Consider the following 15,991-nt stretch of genomic DNA (forward strand, 5'->3'; position numbering starts at 1 on the left):
AACCTGGCATTCAGGAATTTACCACTTGGGCCAAAGGTACAAGAACATTCAAGGAAGAACACCAGCTAGAGAAGATCAGCCTGCCCTGAACTGGATATAAATGCTTATAGCTCTTCAGTTTGTTCTGACCTTAAATAAGATCTGATTTCTCTTTTTAGCCTTTCCCTTCCACCACCACCCCTTGTGTGTCTTTTTAGTTTTTATGCCTGATAGCTAGGTCTCTTTTTTTAACTGATGCCAGCCGCTTTGGAGACATTAATAGTCTGAAAAGTGGCATAAAACAGCAAATAAATAAGTATAGGACATCTGCATACAGATCTAGCAGTTCCTGATATGCTGATGCCACCAAATAGGCTGCCCGCTTATCCACAGTGGGGAGTAGCAGAGTGAGTGGCCTGACAGTAGTAATACTAACCAGAATTCCAGGCCTGTATACCAAAACTCACTGGTGGGGCTGCTGTCTTAATTACGCCACTTCACTCCCAAAATGCATACATTTGGGATGGAGCCACCATATTTAAGATGGTAATCCAGTGAGTTTGGATGTGCTGGCCAAAGCTCTGCTCAGTTCTGCTGCTACAGGCAGCCATCCCACAAACGTGAGGGGGGGCACTAACAAGGAAGGAAGGAGGCCCAAGGGCAGCTTGCCGAAACTCCCCAGAAGATGGAGCAGGGACTGATGACACGTAACTTCTATCAATATTTTTGTGCAACAGCAACACCACAAATTGCTGGATGTGTTTTTATAGTGTAGTCCATGAACATGAGTGTGGTTTGTGATTTGATGGCAGATGGGAAGGAATTCTGTTCAAAAACCATGAGGATCAGTAAGGATATGTGCCGTTGATCTCTGTTTTGTGCAACAACCCTAGGTCTACAAAAAAGCAAAGGAAGCAAAATCCACCTTGTTAGGACCAGCCAAAATGTCTTCCAGAATTATCTGGCTGGATGTCAAGCAAAACCTATAATGATTTTTATGTTGGAGTTCATGGAAATGGATGAAAGCTGTGATTTGATAATAGCTTTTGGAGCATTTCATGTTTGTATGCCATTGTGGCCGTGAAGGGCTGAATCCATAATTTTTGCAGTATAGTTTGTGGATGCATGCGAGCTGTGATTTGATAGTAAATTTGGGGAGTCTGTGCCTAATAATCATAAAGATCCGTATTTTTACGTCCCAGTAGCATCACAAATCACTGGATCCATTTTTTACACTGCAGTCAATGGGCACGGATGTGAAATAAGTGGTGGTAGATTTGGGGGGCCTGCATACAAAAACAATAAGGATGGATCTGTTTAAATCTTGCATTCTTTCTGAAATGAAAGTGCATCTTACCACATGGCTGTTTTCAGAAAATAGGATTCATCAATAACAGTAGGATTATCAGAATAAATTTACTGATCCTCTGCTGTAAAGTTTGTCTGTATAATACAAGAATTTCTCCAGTTATACAAACAAGCATACATGGAAATTCATAACTGCTGCTATGGATGGAGTCAGCTTTTCTGTCCTTGCAATCATCCTGTCTCAGATTAATGAACTGTCATATCACCAGTCCTGTACTGATTGTAAAACTAGGCAAAACACCACATGTATCTGTGTAAATGCTATGTGTTTAAAAGTGAGACGTTTCATATTTTGATGCTGTATCCCCATCCGTGGATTTTCTAAGTAGTAGCCTTGTCAACCCGGCATTAATTTGTATTATTGCGTCTGACTACCCGCAACGATCATCCTGTGAAGCAAAATGCACTCCAGTCAGACCGGCGACTGGAAGAGAGACTAGAATACAGAAGCGCTACATCCCTAGTTCTATGGTATCCACCTGGCAGTGATCCTGTACAGCCGCACGCATGCTGTATATGTACACGTGTGTTTACACATTAGGCTATGTGAACTTGCCAGGTGCTGCTCTTCCTTGTCTCAGGGGGCCGTTGTGGAACAGCTTCTTTCTCCTCTCACAGACCCTTAGCCATGGCAAGAGCTGGGTTGACTGGAAGGCCTGCGCCGAAACATTCTTGCGAGGCCCTCTGCGAGCCTCCAGAGAAGCGAGCAAAATGAGGATCAACGAAATGGGGTCCTGCGTCTTTAAGAGTCTCTTTGTCTCAGAAACATCCTTATTTACCCTCCTGTGATTCAACCAAACTTAACCCCCTCTTCCTCCCCCCGTGATTCAGAAAGCCTATGGATGTCACAGCTCTGGGGTGGAGCTTGTATTCCCCGGCCCCTCTTTTGAGAAAGGCTCCTGCCCTAAGCTTATGGTTTGTAGACTGAGGCTAGGATTTGATAGTCTCCGCAAGTGCCGTAAACTAGCAGTTCGTTTAACAGACACGGAGTGCGTTTGTTTCAGCTACGTAGTTAGAGCAAGCTGTTTTAAAGAATCTTTCGATTCCAGAAGAATTAAAAACCCACACAATCCGACGCGTCACTAGCGTAAATCTGTGAGAGGGTTCCCGCTCTTTCTTGTTACGTAGATGACGCTAAGAAGAAAAGAACCAGGGCAGAAAACTCTCGTGATCCCCCTTGCGCAGATAGCGTAAACGGGATTGTTGAATGGCGAGTAGCCGTAGGGAGCCACAAGCCGGGGGAGGGAAGGAAATAATGTGTGGCGTGCGATTCAGCCAATCGCAGTGCGGGGCGGGGCGAGGTTGGCAACCAATGGCGATCGGGGGGCGTGTCAGGCACCGGTTGGGGTGTCTCGCGCTTGGTGACAGCTCGCGCGTGCTGATGATGGCGGTAAATAAAGGGGCCGGAGGGGGGAAGGGGGTTTACCCCCTTGGGGCTTAAACCCTAAATAGGGGGGGACGTATAAGACCTATACCTGGGATGAAGAGGGGCGCTTCACGTGCGGCCCAGGGAGGCGAGGGGGGCTTGACCCCCGAATTGGGGTGGGAGGTTTGAGGGGACTCCACCCCTTTGGGGCTCAAATTCCATATTGGGGGGTTCTGTTCCTTTAAGCCTCGCCATCTTATCTGGAGGGAATTTCACCTATCCTTTTGACCAGGCCAACAGAGGGGAAGAGGTCTTGACCCCTAAATGGGAGAGAGCTTGAAGAAGAATCTTTCTCCAGCCTTGCAATAGGCGATGTGGGAGGTTATGCACATCCAAGGAGAGGTGGCATTAACCTCCTGTTGGGAAAGGGGTGCAGAGAGCTTCCCTGCGTGAGGGCAGAAAAGGGCATCAACCACACTAACTGAAAAGGAGACTACCTATGACAAGATTTGCTGCCTGTGGCTGAATAGGAAGAGACACCAGCCAACTACTGGTTTTTAAATGCTTAAACCAGACTACCCCGGCTGGAGAAACAGAGGCTGTGGCTTCTTGTGCAATCTGAGTGTTAGGGGTATATCAAACCCGTATGGTTGGACGGGAGAGCCTGAGGGCTCAGACAGAGAAACAAAAGCAAAAGGGAGGGGGCTGAGTTAGGAACAATGTGGACATTAAAGTTGTGGGACCTTCGAGCAAGGCAGTGTAAGGGGAGAGAAAATTAACTGGGATGTGTAGTGTAGCTTCTGATATCTAAGACAAGGGGCTACCCGTATTAATGCTTGTGCAATGAATGGGGCCCTTAATGGCTAGAAAGCAGTAAAAGAGTTAGAAGAAGTTAGTTTGAGGTTGCCAGACTAGAACAAGGTTTGTAATGAGGAATATTACATTGTTGGGGATGTTAGCATATACAGCATGGAAGAGAACTAAGATAGTGATGGGCAAGAAGGGTGGTGCATATTGGTGTTGCTAAGCTGCATGCAGTTCTTTGTTTGCAGGAACTAAGATGCTTGGTGGTTCACTTCAAGTGCGGTGTTTCTAACTTTTTCCCCAGAGCACTGTGCTGTGAATTTCATAGATCTATTATCACTTAATCCAACAGCATTTCCTTTCCTACAAGTTAAGAACATTAGTATGAAATAGTATGAAATTGGTTTCAGGAAAAGCATTGTACCAAAGTACTTTTGAACTTGTTTTTGTTGTTAGTATGATTATATGTGTAGCAATGCTGAGGAAGTTGTTCCAAAGATGGAACCACATGATGGAACTTAGGTGTCCCTGATGTTAATGCAAATGAGGACACTTAGCTTTACAGGATGGAATCAGCTTTTATAATGACTCATTTGCAAATGCTGTTTGTCACATAGCTACTAAGCTGCTGAAGTCTGCTATTACGCTGCCCTTGCATGCAAAAAGAATGGGATGCTTAGGATCATAACTTTAATGTAGTGCTCCTCTTTCCTTTTGTAAATAAAATGTATATATTACCACATTTAAGTTAAAGGAAAGTTTTATATGCTTTAAAGACTATTTTTATTGAGAGCGTCAGCACAAGTGAAAGAAAGTTAAGTCAGTTTTATTAGAAGTTAACTAGTTGCTTTGTTGGATGAGCATGATCTTGTAATGGAAACACATGTAGTGAACAGCCATGTGTTACCTGCATGTATAAAGATTGCTATGTTGAGCTCTAGGTTCTTATTATTTCAGAATGTGTTGGTTCTTTGATCTTTGAGAGAAGGAAGTAAGACTCGTTTTGTTTACTTCATTTAAGTTTTCAATTTTTCTCCCTCCCCCCATTGTTAGTGGAGAAAGGAGTGGGGCTAAGCATTAACTCTAAAGGTGGTTGAAAATAATAAGAGGTACCAGGTCAGGCATCTCTAGTTCTTTTTAATGTTTCTAAGCCTCTTGAGAAGCCTAGTATTTTTCTTTGGTTGCATTAAGCCATATTTCATTGTAAGGAAACAAAAGTAGTTTTATTCCTTTTTTCCTCCCTCCCTGTAAGACAACTTTGAACTTCATGTTAAAGTGCTAGAAAGCTTTGAAACACACACATGCCAGATTAGTAGTATTGGTCAACTAGAATTTTAATTTCTGTTTGAAATGGGTAGGTGGAAATCTCTTTCCTCCTGTTCATTTAGAACTGAAAGGTATGTAGGATACGGGTAGGAAAATGTTTTGTTTCTACACACAGTGCTGAATATGAAAGTACCATGTTTCTAATGATACATGTTTCTTCCTTCCTTCCCCCCCCCCCCCCAAAAAAATGGCTCTAGCAGTTTATCAGGCTTTACTAATCTGTAAAAGAAATCAGCATTTCATGTCATGTTGTTATCAGTCCAAACATATATAGAAAAATAATGGATATCTTGAACTTCATGATTTTACATAGGTTCATTAAAGTTCAAGTTATTTATCAAGTTATTTATCAAGTTATTTATTTTATTTCATTAATGAATCACTTTCCAAGAGACATTTCCAAAACTGATTCACAGTATGACATTTATAAAAACAGTTACATGTATACAATCAATTTTTAAAAGTATAAAACTAAAGTTAAAACATCACATGCATAACATAAATTCAATTTCAAGGCAGATACTGACTGGAATAAAGATATAGAAGGCTTGTTAAAAGAGAAACACTTTTAGTAGGTCCGTAAAAAGACAATAGAGGACACATCTGTCTAATAAGCAATGGGAGAGAATTCCAACGGGTAGGTGCTGCCACACTAAAGGACCAATTCCAACATTGTGCAGAATGGGCCTCCTGACAGGATGATACCTGCAGGATGGCCTCTCCTGCAGAATGTAATGATTGGTTGGGTATGTAGAGGATGAGATGATCTTTTGGGTATCCTGGCCCCAAGCTGTATAGGGCTTTGTACACAAATACCAGCATCTTAAACATAGCCCAGTAACTAATTGGCAGCCAGCACAGTTTTTTCAGTAGTGGTATAATATGGTGGTGATATTCCTCCCCAGTAAGCGGTCAAACTGCTGCAGTTTGCACTAGCTGCAGCTTCCAAGTCAGCCAGCCTCAAAGGCAGTCTCTTAAGCAATATCAGCTCCATTAAAATACACAACTTTGATCATAATACCAATCTCAAGATCTTCATAAAGAGAAATAAAGGAGTCAAAGCACAGAATATGGATTTTTTAAAAGGTAGTTTTGCAAGTTTACAAATACGAAGACAACCTTGGGTGTTTTTCTTTTTCTTTTATTACTGTGAAATAGTTGGCTTTACCAGTTAGTCTTTTGTATCATTGACTAAACTTCTGTGATGTCAAAAAAGCTTGAAGATAGGAAGTCAGTGGACAGAGGAAGTTAGGCCATCAAAGAAGAGAACTAAAAACAGTAGGGGTCAGGTTTTAATGTTCTAAGGGACCTATAGGAAGGAATTGACAGGAAACAATATCTAGCAGCGCAGGACCCCTTCCAAAAAATAGCATACATTTCTTAACTGTCTGATTACACCCACCCAAACATTAGTTGAGTTATTGTGCCCCAGAATATTTTGCAGGAAAAAAACTAATATAACCTAGGAAACAGAAGGAACTGGATGCTATTTATCAGAAGAGGCAAAAGCTAAATTTCCAATGTACCCTTGAGTTTCCCCAAGGATGTTTTGTCATCTTTTGATGGCTGGTGTTGAAACGTTTTGTTAAGTTTTTTTTATAACATCTGCACGTGTGTTGTTGGGAAGGGATGTGGGGAGGACTGAATTTAGAATAAACCAATTAGAATAAATGTTTTCTTCACATTTCTTTGGCTTCTATTTTAAATACATTAAAATCTACAGAAAACAGTTCACTATCGAGGACTGAATAAATACTGCCAGTTTTGTGTGCCTATGTGACTAGGCATGTAGGATTATTTGAGCCCTAACTTGATGATGCTGTTCCATGTATTTCATTTCTTCTTGAATAACCAACCTAGGACACCGGCAAATAAAGTGAATGTTCTAGAGCTGGATTAACAGCACTAAAGGGACAAAGACAAGATGTGGGAGATCCTTGATCTGGTCTCTCCAGTTTTCTGCCCCTTAAACAGTGTGAGGTGGGTGGGGAATTGGATCAGGACTATAGTGCAGAAGAGAAATTTAAATCCTTCCCCCCAATTACATTTTCTTGTATCAAATTGTACCCCACCACCACCAAAAGCTGCTGTTTGCCAAATGGAGAAAACATACAGGTGTGTATCCCCTAGTGGGGAAGTAGCAGCTCTGTGTGTGTAACAACTTGAGTTTGAGAAAGCAGCATTAGGGGAAAAGTTAAAACCTCTCTCACAGTTGCAGCCGTGAATAGACCCCCTCCCAGCTGCTTTTAAGGGAATATATGATAAAAACATTAAAAAACAAAAGATACAGTTAAAATAAACAGACATCCATGGTAGAGCCCATTCATCCAGCTGGAAAATCCTGTAGGAACAAAAATGTCTTCAGATTTTTACAAAAAGTGCAGATAGTGGACACCGGTTGTATTTTAACAGGAATGTTATTCTATAGGATAGGGACAGCCAATTGAAAGCCCTTCTCTGAGTTACTGTGGAGTGGGTTTCTGATATCTCCTGCAGACTGCAGCAATGTATTGGATCACTCTCTAGTTGATTCCAATGCACAGATGCTATTTTAAGGCCAAGCCCTGGCAAGAAATCATTTCAAAGATCAGAGTACACAGAATTGCAAAATAACAGTAAACAACAACATGAGGCCATCACTAGTGCACCCATTCGACAAGGAGATACCCCTGTTCATTTCCCATCTGACTGTTGTTGCTCCACACAATAAATCCATAGTTTTACCCACTACTGAATATAGGAAGAATCTGCAGTACAGAGTAAGTGTGGGTGCCATGGTATTTTATTTATTTATTTATTTAATTGATATCCCGCCCTTCCTCCCAGTAGGAACCCAGGGTGGCAAATGAAAACACTGAAAACACTAAAACATCATAAAAACAGATTTTAAAGTATATTAAAACAAAACATCTTTAAAAACATATTAAAACAAAACACCTTTAAAAAAATTTTTTTAAGCTTTAAAAATATCTTAAAAAGCAATTTCAACACAGGTGCTTAATGTAATAAGGTCTCTACTTAAAAGGCTTGTTGAAAGAGGAAGGTCTCCAGTAGGCGCTGAAAAGATAACAGATGGCACCTGTCTAATATTTAAGGGGAGGGAATTCCAAAGGGTAGGGATCACAACACTAAAGGTCTGCTTCCTATGTTGTGCGGAACGGACCTCAAGATGGCATCTGCAGGAGGCCCTCACTGGGTGTATAAGGGGTAAGATGATCTTTCAGGTATCCTAGTCCCAAGCTGTATTGGGCTTTGTACACCAAAACCATAATCTTGAACTCAGCCCGGTAGCTAATGGGCAGCTACTGGAATTCTTTCAGCAGCAGAGTGACATGTTGGTGATACCCAGTGAGCAGTTGTGCCACTGCATTTTGCACCAGCTGCAGCTTCCAAACCAACCTTAAGGGCAGCCCCTCATAGAACACATTACAGTAATTCAGCCTAGAGGTTACCAGTGCATGGACAATAATGGTCAGGCTATCCCGGTCCAGAAACAGCTGAGGCTGTCTTACTAGCCAAAGCTGATAAAAGGCACTCCTAGCCAATGAGGTCATCTGGATCTCTAACAACAAAGATGGATCCCGGAGCACCCCCAGACTATGAACCTGCTCTTTGAGAGGGCGTATGACCCCATCCAAAGCAGACAACTGACCAATTATTCGAACTCGGGAAACACCAACCCACAGTGCCTCTATCTTGCTAGGATTCAGATTCAGTTTATTGGCCCTCATCCAGTGCATCACTGAGTCCTGGCACCAGTCCAGGGGTTGCACAGCCTCTCCCAATTCAGGTGTTACAGAGAAATAGAGCTAGGTATCATCAGCATACTGCTGACACTTCACGCCAAATCTCGTGATGGACCACTCCCACGGGCTTCATATAGATGTTAAAAAGCATAGGGGACAAGATGGTACCCTGTAGCACCCCACAGCACAACTGCCAGGGGATCGAAATACAATCACCCAATGCTGTTCTCTGAAAACAACCCTGAAGGTAGGATCAGAACCACTGTAAAACAGTGCCTCTGATACCCATCTCACCAAGTTGGCCCAGGAGGATACCATGGTCAATGGTATCAAAAGCCGCTGAGAGATCAACTAAGAGTAACAGGGTCGCATTCCCCCTGTCCTTCCAATGAAGGTCATCCATCGGGGCGACTAAAGCTGATTCAGTCCCATAACGAGGCCTGAACCCAGATTGGAATGGGGCAAGATAATCTGTTTCATCCAAGAGTACTTGCAATTACTGCACCACATCCCTCTCAGTCACCTTCCCTAAAAAGAGGGGTATATGTTAAATTTCCAACCTCCAAATATGAACATGCAGTGATGGAAGAGATGAAGAATTCCCAATCTCCCTCTGGTTATTTTCTGGTGGTACACTCCATTTCACTTTACCTTAACGGTAAACATTGACTGGGTGTTGTCTGTCAGTCTGCTGGCTCCTCCAGCCACAGGCTGAGCTGCTGTGATGTTTCGGAAGCCTGGATGAGAACTGGATAGGCATGGAGATTAGTGGAGACTGAAAGGAAGTAGCAGGACCTAAATGTTATGGATCTGGGGACAAAAGGGGGTAGTGAATACAGCAGAAAGCTGGAAGTGAGAGGCTTAGAAAAGGAATGTAGAAAGCAGCAGGACTAAAAGAACAATGATGAGAGGAGACAATATGCTTAGGAAAGTAGGGACTGGGGAGATTTTGCTAAAAGGGCAGTAGGTGGACTTCCCCCCCCCTTGCCCGATTGCAGGTTGAGTTGCTATAGATTACTCAATAACTTGGGGAAAACTATTTCACATGGAGGAAGGAACAGAAGGAGATGCGTTTTTTATGTGGGAATGGATATTGGAGAGACAAGGAGGGCTCTGGAGACATTCATGTATCCTAGTTGGGATGAATTAGCCCAAATCTAAAAAAGTTCCAGAGTTCTCCATTATGGTATTAACTGCTCTGGCTTTGGTTTATTTGGCAAATGAGTATATGAGAGTTTCAAATGTGCCATACCTGCAGCAAATCTGAAGCTTTCAAAGATGGGGAAGGGAGATGGTTAAATATATAATTTTGGCAGAAGAGTGAAGCCGGATACAATCAGAGTAAGAGTAAAAGGGAATGTGTGTCGCATGCATGCACACAGTCCCTTCGAAGCAGCTGACACAGGAGGAAGAGAATTTTCTGTAATCCCTGACCAAGTGCCAGCCTGATAACGCAGGTGTTTGGAAAGAATACTGTTGCAGGCTCTGTGCATATCCAGACAGTAAGAAGCTGAGAGTAGTAGAAGTTGATGCCTGACTGTAAAAAAGAAAAGCATAGAGACCTAAACAAGACAGGGGCCTGGCAGTACCTTCCTCAAACCCCTTCTCATAGCATGCCTTCCAATGTTTCATGGGTTTCAACTAATAATTATTTTGAAATAAACACGTTTAACAACTGTGCTGTAGATGATTATTTCTTACATTGTTTTTTATTGCCTTGGTTTCTGGAGGCTGATAAAATACTTTTTCCAAGATGCCTAACTTAGCATTAGTTGGATATATTTAATAATTGGTAGAATAAATTGGTTTATGCTTTATCTTATCTGACCTAGTGTCCTGTTTACAAGGCTAGTCAAGGCTTGGCTTGGATGACATTTACAATTGATGTAACTGCATTAAGGGTCTCACGATAGAAAAAGGAGATACTATTTTACGTTTGAATAAATAAATAGGTCAATGGAAATTTAAATTTATATGCTTTGTATGCAGTGCATTGTAAATCATTGGAATTATTGCTAAGCAAAAAAAAGTAGTTTATCATTTTATTTCAACATTCTATCTTTGTATGAAATAGATTCTGGTTGAATTTGTTTCTGCTGTGATTTTTTTTGCATGTAAGGATACTCCTTCATTTGATATATGGTAATTTGGAATTTCTTCAGCATTCTCTTCTTGGTCATACCAGGGTTTGTACTGCTTTTTCTTTTTTATTAGGTATGCTCTGAACACCTCTTCATGCAATAATGTAGACACGTTGTCACCTCTTGAAAAGCTTGTGCGTGCACTCTCAAGTACTAGAGAAATTATGCAACCCAGAATGTGCTGAAAGCAGAATCCTGAATTTTTTGGTAGATACAACAAACAAGTTTCTGACCAAGAACTTGTCAGAGGAGGGGAACCACACACTTATTTTTAGACTTGCTACAATGTACTCAGGTGGTTGTGTGAACAAACGTCCTTTAATTATAAGCTAATTTTACTAGCTGTGTTAGAAGCAAAATATTTTAAGAATGGTAAGGATAGTCTAAATGGACCTTTTTCATGTTTGATTTTTAAAATGCAGACATAAAGTTTCCTAAATCAGCTTTAGTTGTGTACCAAGGTATGCATACCTTACTAGTAAGGATTTCTGTATAAGGCCATATTTCTCTTAGAAGTGAAGGATCCTATTCAGCAAACACAGTTGAACAGTGGAAAGGTTTTGTTGTCGCTCTGGCTGAAATCGGGTTGAGTTGGCAACAGATGTACTCCAAGTTGCAACTAGTTTTCTGTCTGTGACCATACTGTGTGTACCCAATTATGCTTCTGTCTGCATTGTAAACAAGCAAGAGTAGCAAGCAGAAATTGCTGTAGTATAGGAACTATGATTGTTCCTCCCCAAGAATGCAATACAGTGAGAACACTTGATGCAAACATGTCCTAAAACTGTGCCATTGTCTTGAAATATTTGTGTTCATTGATCATTACAAAGATGTATCTGTAGTTTCAGATAGTTTCAGTTAAAATTGTACTGTTCAGTGGCACCCTTTGCTACTTGATAAATTTATCTAAGTCACTGTTTTAAAACTTCAAACAGATTGTATGTTTCTAAATTTAGAAATTGAGTTTTCACTTATCATAGTTTCACATGGAATACTTTCATTGTATAAGTGTCTTGTGGCCTATGTAATTGGGTTTTTATGAGATCAGATTCTGCCGCTTCTCATTTTTGCACACTCTTTGGACAGGAAAAGCTTTGACTGCACGGGCTCTGTGGATCACAGTTTAAATTATATCTAGCATCCCCAGTTCTGTTTGAAATGTGTATATGAAAAGTTAAGGTTGCAGTTTTTTGCTTTCTGAACACTAAAAACTATGTTCTCTACTTACTAGTATTTTGAACCAGATATAATGCTCCAGAATCTAGGATAATACTGACTTTTCTTGTAATCTGACATGTATCCTTATTTTGTGAAGAACGTTAAAAATTCTAAATTCTAAATCAATTTTTGTATAAATATTACATATGGGATTAAGTTACTTCAAATGTTCATATGTATGAATTTTGTTTAATCTAAAACAACATGGGAGAAAGAGTGTATTATCTGTGAACAACTACTTTGTTACAAATTACTCTTACTTTTTGAAAGTCAATCTATGTGATCCATTAATGTTGGGAAAAGTGTATTAAAACTATATTTCATTGCCAAACTTTTACTCTTTTAGTAGAAGTTAAACCTGGTTTAGGAGATTTTTGTCACACTTCTGATAGTAAAGGAAGAAAGGAGAAAAAAAGGGGGGGAAAGCTTTATCTGCTTCTGCAGCTGTGTTGTTGACATACAACAAAATAGAACAGTTCAGGCCTCCAAACACTTGTCTTTGATTAGCAGGATGCTAATGTGATTCTCTCCCCTACACCCACCCCACGGTCTTATTTCAGTGAATGTCAAGTTGTCTGGGGCAGGTGCTAAAAGAAACTTTTTAAAAAGCACAATAGTGTTATGAAAGTAATGGAATGTTATCTACAAAATGTGCTTGAAATTGGTGGCTTGTAACGACAGGACTAAAAAGGTTAGTGATGAATAACTGAGAAACCTGAATCATGCTTGAGCACTTACTCTATCTGTCTGTACTGAATAATACTTCTGCCCTTATTATTTTTAAATGAGAAATTGTGTTTGTAGAAAGCTTACAGCAAGCTGTAGAAAATAAGGAATTGCTTTTTTTGTAGTCTGACACTGAAGTGCATTTAATCTCACACCTGATAATGTTAGCATTGATACCATGGCTGAAAGCTTTCGCTGTTGTGGTTTGATCAATTTGGTAATTAAATGTTAATATCTGAATTTTAAGGGTGCAGTCTTAACCTGCTGATAAGCTCTGCCAGAGAGGATTAGGAATGGGAAGAGGTATCCTCCAGTGGGTTTTGTCGGTGGGTGGCTTCATTGCTAGAGGCCCTTGCTGTGCCTGTTGAAAACATGGCCAACCAGGAAGGTACTACCAGTGTAAGCCCCCAAGATGGGGCATTATGTGGGGACTAGTGGGAGCAAAGCGGGGCCAGCCATGGATCTAATGGATCCTTAGTTGGTCCACTTTCAGGTGAGAATGGCAAAAAGAAGATACAAACTCTTGTCCCCCACTTCCAACCTACTGGTGCAAGCAACAAGGCTTCATATGCAATGGTGGCTCTGCCATTCTGTTCCGCCCCATTGTTCCTCAACTCGATCTTACTTTGTGCTGTTGTCCATTAAATGATTTTAATTTCTGGATTCAGGCAGTGTGTGAATTTTTCCAAAAAGCACATTTGTGTTGCTTGGCCAGTTGCATCCATTTTTTTTGAGTACTTTATTTTTATACAGTAAATAAATAAAGTTGATATGTATTCTAAATCTGGAGTCACTTGTATTGCTTTTTTTAAAAGTTGGGTTTCTCGCAAATCTGTGGAGGTCACACTTTTTTGTTAAAAGAAGCTTCCTTTCATCAAGGTTTTTTTAAAACAGTATTCACCAGTATGGAGTACCAGCACCTCTTTTTTTGCTACCCATGGCAACCATTTTATGCAGGCACCCACTACACTTTTATCAAGGTATGAGTACCAGCACCTCATTTTTTTTACCACCCCCCCACTGCCTTTCATTGCATCTGATTTCCATGTTGAATGTTTTCTGCTTCTTGCATCTGCTTTTCAATACTATTTATTTCTCTTGGTTGCCAAACTTTTTAGTAGCTCTATTTGTATGATTTTAAAAGATGACTGATAAGTAGAAAATAAGTAGGTGAAGATATTTCTGGCATGGAGATAAGGCAACAAGAAAAAGTCCTGTGTTCTAGGCTGTTTCTAAGGCACAGGATCAGTAAAAAAACCAAAAAAACCAAAACAGCCCTACTATCTATGTCCAGATCTGCTTAGCTGCAACATGTCTTAATACTATTTTCTGAGCATGTGTTGAAGTATTTTTAATTAAGCAGGAGTACTTTAGACTGCAGTTCTAAGTATACTAATTAGGATGCATATTCCATCAATTTAGTGATAATTACTTTTGAGCAAACATGGAACAGGTTCCCCACACATTTTGGGCTAGTAGCCAAAATTTGTGCTTGTCATGGCCCCTGCTCCTATTCCAGGGATGGGAAGTGCAGTATCTTGACTGATATTTCACTGGACTTTGGAACTGCTTAGAGAACCTCTGAGACCAGCCCAACTGGGTGTGTGTGTGTGTGATTCCCTGCCCTCAGTCCAAGCTTTGAGGTTTATGCTCACCAGAACAGAGGGGACACTTGCCATGGTAAGTGTATTTGTGGGCCCATGTTTAGCATTGAAGAGTTAGATGGATGTCTGTTACTTTTAGGTTGAAATCCATGACTTATATCTTGAAAAGTAGCAATGGCAAAAATCTATGCAACTATTTGAAAAAGAAGCTCCCCCCTCCTTTCTTTTGGCAGGGGTGCTTGACATTCTAGTGTACAAAATTAGAACTACTTTCACATACAAAGATAAACTTTTGCAATCCACTTAGAGGTTTTTTTACAATCAAACAGTATATAAATTTTAAAACTAAATAAAATAAAATGGAAATATGTGTATATTGCACATCAGCTATTATATAGCTGCATTCATGTTAACATAAGTAATATTGCTATGTAGTTATTATGGGTCTGTGAATGTCTCAGAGAGTTCTTCTCCCAGTATGTCACTCTCCCACTGATCAGTTCAGCTGAAGAGGTCCATTTTGTTTTGTTATTTAGAAAACAATGATAGATGAGGGATATTGAGGCACAGCTTTCCCTTCAGCTTTTATTACTCGCATTCTTTAATCATCTTAGGACATGCATTTTTTCTATATTGACACACATGTTAAGAACGGGAATACGTAACAGAGTGCATTCTCTCTGTACGATCCTGTTCAATTGAACTCATGTGTGGATAGCCTATAGATCAACTCAGCTCTGCTGCAGTACAAAGAACCATATTGTTGTGATTTTGCTGTCTTGTATTTTTGTGACTGATGGATTTATTGTACTCTATTGTATATTTTGCTTAATATTCTAATAATACTTTTAGGGGCCTTTGTGCTGAAAAGCAGTACATACATAAATTGTAACTGTCTGATGTGGCTAGAGATATGCAGCAAAAGGAAAAGTTGTTCCCAGTCTTCTGTCTGCATTAACAAGCAGTGCAGGAGTCCATGCAATATTCTTTTTTCAAATGGGGGCACCTAAATTCCTGTTCTGATCACTGTGCCTCCAGTAAGCACCAATAACCATTTACAAAATGCAGCTAACATTTATTGTTCTGCCAACTGGTGAGGAGAACTTCAACACTGCTTCTTCAGAGTTCTGATCAGGTACAGTTACCTGACAACATTCTCCTGTCCTCATCCCCTGGCAACATAATGTGTATGACTTACCAAGTAGTTACACGTAGTAGGTGACCACTTTGTAATGGTGGTTGTTGTTATTTATTATGCCAAAAATATATATTCTTTTTTGGTATGAACAATATAGGAGTTTGGTGTTAAAGATAGAAAGTTCATTTGCTAAACTGATATAAGGTCCAAACTAGATGTGATGTGGTGTGATTTGGACCAGGAATGCAAGCATTGCAAGGAGGGTTTAACACTTTTCCTCTGTGCCATTTTTCCTATTAAAATTGCTTCCCTCTCAAAGCTTCTGTTTGCACCACAGGGAAAAACATACAGGAACCATAACATAACTAAAGTAAGATCTTCAGATTGATTTAGTTCTTTGAAACAGCTTATCGTACAGTAATGGTTTTTGCATTCAGCATTTTTTTCCACATTGACTTCTTTGCTATGGAAATGCTGAATGTAGCCAAGACTCCTGGGGAATGTTCTAGGGTAGCCCACTTCAATCTTTCAACCCCACATGTTCTGTGACTACAATTCCCATAATCCCTGGCCAA

The 15,991-nt window shown here is 40.4% G+C and overlaps 1 protein-coding gene across 3 annotated transcripts in view; it reads left to right on the forward strand.

Annotated features, from left to right (window-relative positions):
* Positions 1–2,174: 2,174 nt before the first annotated feature.
* The window catches only part of USP49 (ubiquitin specific peptidase 49), a 65,497-nt gene continuing 51,680 nt past the window's right edge, over positions 2,175–15,991 (forward strand). For 2 of the 3 annotated variants that reach the window (XM_061632274.1, XM_061632276.1), the window contains exon 1: positions 2,666–2,737. The gene's annotated coding sequence lies outside the window, so the exon portion shown is untranslated. Of the gene's footprint in view, positions 2,263–2,665; positions 2,738–15,991 lie in introns of those variants that run through there. The other variant, XM_061632275.1, reaches the window with a different exon arrangement.

This window comes from Rhineura floridana, chromosome 6 (genome assembly GCF_030035675.1).
Source record: "Rhineura floridana isolate rRhiFlo1 chromosome 6, rRhiFlo1.hap2, whole genome shotgun sequence".
Lineage (NCBI taxonomy): Eukaryota > Metazoa > Chordata > Lepidosauria > Squamata > Rhineuridae > Rhineura > Rhineura floridana.